General features: G+C 41.9%; 1 pseudogene; it reads left to right on the forward strand.

Moving 5' to 3' along the window:
* Positions 571-4,676, forward strand: LOC8077889 (annotated as a pseudogene).

A 5,108-nucleotide genomic window follows, 5' to 3' on the forward strand; every position in this document is an offset into this window, starting at 1 on the left:
CACCCACTGCTTTATAACTTAGCTTCGCCCCTGTCATAAAATATATATAAGCTATGCAATTAGTTATTTTTTAATCTATATTTAATACTTCGTATATATGTTAAACATTCGATGTGATGGGATAAAAAGTTTTTTAAGGTGGAAACTAAATAGGACGTTAGTAGGCTTGCGGCACTCTTTCGGAGACAATTTTGAATGCCCGAATGACCTTTTTTTTCCATGGGACAGAGGGCAATACGCACGAAAACAAATACGTTCACGTGAGCAGCTCGAGCCTGGTTGAACACTACGAGAAAACTGACGAACATAGGTACAGTGAATTCGCGATTTATCTAGCTGCGCTGCATGTGCACTGGGCCCAAGCTCCACTGATTCGATTCGAGCATCTTTGGTCACAGCCCCACTTCAGTCCTTCACCAATTAGTTTGAATGAAAGCCGGTAATTTTTTTTAAAACAAACTTCAGATCGTGAGCGCGCGGTTCAAAAAAAAAGAAGTCAGATCGTGAGCGATACCCGTTCTTTATTACCAAGTGCCGGTACCCGAACATGGCAACTAGGAGTAGAGACCTTCTCTATACTTCATCAAGCCTGCAAAACGCAAACGAGACAGAGAAAGAATCTTGCACTTCTCTCTACTCTACTTTACTCTACTCTACTCTACTCCAAGCGGCAGTGCCACACCATTACCATACATGGGTTGCACGGAGAAGGCATAGAGAGGTCGATGGAGGTGGTGAGCGCTTCCCATGGCGTGTTGGGTCCCTTGCTGGGGAAGCTCACGGCTTTGCTCGCCAATGAGTGTACCCGTCTCAAAAGCGTTCGCCGCGAGATTCGCTCGCTCAGATCAGAGCTGACCAGCATGCAAGCGGCGGTTCAGAAATACTCCATGTTGCAAGATCCCGATGTTCAGGCGAAAGCGTGGATATCATTGGTGAGGGAGCTTGCCTATGACACTGAGGATGTCATCGACAAGTTCATCCACCAGCTCGGTGATGGTGGCCACCAGAGTCAGAGTGGCTTCAAGGAGTTCTTCCGCAAGACTATTCGTGGTTTCAAGACGCTTGGGTCTCGCCATGGAATTGCTAGCCAAATCGATGACTTGAAGGTACGTGTTAAGGAGGTGAAAGAGCTCAAGAATAGTTACAAGTTGGATGATACTGCTCGTAGCACATATGAGCATTCAGCAGTGGATCCCCGGCTGTCTGCTCTTTTTGTTGAGGAGACACACCTTGTTGGTATTGATGGTCCGAGAGATGATCTCATCAATTGGTTGACGGAAGAAGAAAATAGCTCAGCCAAGCATCGTAGGGTGCTGTCTATTGTTGGGTTCGGTGGGCTGGGAAAGACGACATTGGCAAAAGAGGTCAGTCACAAGATCCAAGGCATTTCGATTGTCATGCTTTTGTCTCTGTCTCGCAACAGCCGAATGTTAAGAAAATTATGAAGGATGTGATCTCTCAAGTGCCTTGCAAAAAGGATTTTACAGAAGATATCGACACCTGGGATGAAAAGAAATTTATTGGGAAGCTTAGAGAACTGTTACAAGATAAGAGGTAATTTCATGCCCCCTTTTTTTAGAAAAGAAGAATTTATTAGTTTTGCTCTTTTTAGTGTTCAAAAAAATTAAATATACCACAGATCTTGTAAATATGAGAATAATAGAATAGTTGTCTAAGTGGAATATATTTTTTTGTAATAGACAAACTTATCTGTTGACTTAATATTTCCTAATACAGTAGTTATGCTAAGGTCTTGTTTACTTCCATCCAAAACCCAAAAATTTTCAAGATTCTCCGTCATATCGAATCTTTAGACGCATGCATGGAGTATTAAATATAGACGAAAATAAAAGCTAATTGCACAGTTTGGTCGAAATTTACGAGACGAATCTTTTGAGCCTAGTTAGTCCATGTTGAATTTATTTTATCATGTTCTTCAAATTCTATATTTTTTCATGTATGGCACTTGAATTACTTAGCATGGTGTAGGAGTCTCATGGTATGTCTGTATTTTTTTTTTCTACTTAAACTCCTTCCCATAATTGGTTAACAATATTTATTTATTTCTATCAGGTACCTCATCATTATTGATGATATATGGTCTATACTGGCATGGGACGCTATTAAATATGCTTTCCCAGAGAATAATTTTTCTAGCAGAATTATAGCAACTACACGCATCGTTGATGTAGCAAGGTCATGTTGTCTCGGTGGTAATGATCGCATGTATGAGATGGAAGCTCTAAGTGATCTTCACTCGAAAAAATTATTTTTCAAGAGAACATTTGGATCTGAAGACTGTTGCCCGGATGTGCTAAAAGAAGTATCAAATGAAATATTGAAAAAATGTGGAGGCCTGCCATTGGCAATCATCAGCATTTCAAGTTTATTGGCACACAAACCGTTCAAAGACGAGTGGGAGAAGGTCAGAAGGTCAATTGGTTCTGCATTGGACAAAAATAGAAGCTTGGAGGGCATGAATAGCATCCTGTGCCTTAGCTACAATGATCTTCCAACTAATCTGAAGACCTGCTTATTATATCTAAGTATATTTCCTGAGGATTATGTGATTGAGAGAGAGAGATTGGTGAGACGATGGATAGCAGAAGGCTTTATCTGTGAAGAGCGTGGACTGAGCAAACAAGAGGTCGCCGAGAACAACTTCTATGAGCTAATCAACAAAAGCATGGTCCAACCAGTGGACGTTGGCTATGATGGTAAGGCTCGTGCATGTCAAGTTCATGACATGATGCTTGAGCTCATCATTTCAAAATCAATTGAAGATAATTTCATCAGTTTGGTGGGCCACGGGCAAACTGATTTGGTAAATCGCGATGGTCCTATTCGTCGACTATCAGTCCAACACATTGATCGGGAGCTTATTTCTGTATTGGAAAATCAAGATCTAAGCCATGTCCGATCTCTGACAGTAATAACATCAAGCTGCATCAAACACTTGTTTGCTAAGTTTGAAACTTTACGTGTACTGGATTTTGAAGATTGTGATAATCTGCAAGAGTATGATATGAATGGTATAGATAAACTATTCCAGCTAAAGTACTTGAACCTTAGGAATACTTATATATCGGAGCTACCCTCAGGAATTGTGAGGCTTTATGATCTAGAGACACTAGATCTTAGAGATAATTTTATAGAAGAGTTGCCATCCAGAATTGTTCAGCTCACTAAACTACAATATCTACTCGTAAGAAGAGGACGATATCGTTCTAATCGTACAAAGATACCAGATGGGATTGCAAATATGAATAACCTGAGGGTTATCACAGGCTTCAATATTACCAACAGTTCATTAGGTGCAGTGGAGGAGCTCGGGAACCTGACCAATTTGGCTATGCTGCATCTACAGCTGGACGGTAGTGGATCTGAGAAATACAAGAGGCATGAAGAGATGTTACTCTCCTCACTATGCAAGCTTGGCAGCTACAAACTCCAGTCTTTATGGATAGTTTCTCATGATTCAACACCCCTCCAGTTTTTAGATTCTTGGTCCCCTCTGCCATCTTGCCTCCAGAGATTTCGTATGACCACCAGCTACTATCTACCAAAGATGCCAAAGTGGATCGCACCAGCACTCGCCAGTCTTGCATACCTAAACATTAATTTAGTTAAAGCTACGGAGGAGAATCTGCGCATACTTGGAGAGATGCCTGCCTTAATTTCTCTGCTGCTAACTTTTCGCACAAACCAGGAAGAAAGACGTCACATCAGAGGCCATGGTTTCCCATGTTTGAAGGAACTCTACATTGCAGCAAACCTGCTGTTTGAGGAAGGGGCACTGCCAAAGCTTGAGAAGCTTGACCTGCCGTTCGTAGTTCCATGGGCAAAATCCTATGGTTTCTACTTAGGCATTGGCCACCTCCCATGCCTGAAACATGCTACAATCTATCTTCGTAACGATGGTGATGCCTCGTCTTCAGGAAACAGGGCCACAGCAGCTGCCATAAGGAATGAAGCAAATCCCCACTCCAATCATCCGAGGTTAATTATCTTTGGAGAAATAAAAGAGAACGAGGAAGACAGTGACACCAATGAGGAAGAGTTTGAGAAGGAGAATGACACCAACGAGGAAGAGAGCTAGACACTGCGAAAATGTCATCATCGCGACATTTCATTACCTATGCAAGAGGTATCAGTCATGATTTCCTATTTAAAAATCAGTCCGTTGCTTTCTGTACTAAATACGGAATACATTTATATTCTTCATCTCTAGTACGTACGTAACACATTTCTCGTGGCCTCATGTCCTGCTATTTTGGCTTGTTTGTTTAATCAGGGGAACAGCCATAAAACACGAGTGCGGGATGGCGCTCTGCTTGATTCATTGAATGTGAACCTGAATCTGCCATTCGTTTCACCTTTACCTTCCAGATGGGAATGCAAGTGTGTTGTGTGAGTCCAAATAAAGTGTAACCATATCTTAGAAGAAGCGGCCTTGGTTGCTTTGCTTTATGGACTATATGGTACCATCCAGTTTTTCTGGGAGTCTTGTATCAGATTATCTTTGATTGGTCACTATTGTTAAGAACCAAACTCACCTCTAGGTGAAGTTTCGTTGTTGTGTATTTGAACTATTTGTGTGTAACTTAATTTGATGAACCATGGATTGAGTGACATATGCTGGAAGTTTGCTGTCAGGTTTCAGAGATGTATAGTAAGGTTTTCTCCCTGCTATACTCTGAAGTGCTCTAGCGTTGTTCAGAGATGTATAAGTATACTGCATCTAATCAGCGTGGTGCATTTGGCTGTAATCCTCGCCGACTGGCCGGTTGCTCTGTGCTCCTGCTGATATACGTATTAATTAACGAGTCGGCCATCGATCACCTTGATCGATCGCTGTTTGTACTACCAAACACGCGGGCCTGTTCTGATTGCCTTGGACTGGGGTTGAGGGCAGAACCAGTACGGCACCACAACTGCAGTGCAGTGCACGGTTCAGCAGCCGACGCCGACGAGGTCCAACCGTCGCTCCGTTTTCCATAAACAAAGGCCTTGTTTAGTTCCAAAATTTTTTACAAAATGTGAATAGTACCAATTTCGTTTGTATTTGACAAATATTGTCCAATCATGAACTAACTAGGCTCAAAAGA

This window comes from Sorghum bicolor, chromosome 7 (genome assembly GCF_000003195.3).
Source record: "Sorghum bicolor cultivar BTx623 chromosome 7, Sorghum_bicolor_NCBIv3, whole genome shotgun sequence".
In the NCBI taxonomy this organism is placed as follows: Eukaryota; Viridiplantae; Streptophyta; class Magnoliopsida; order Poales; family Poaceae; genus Sorghum; species Sorghum bicolor.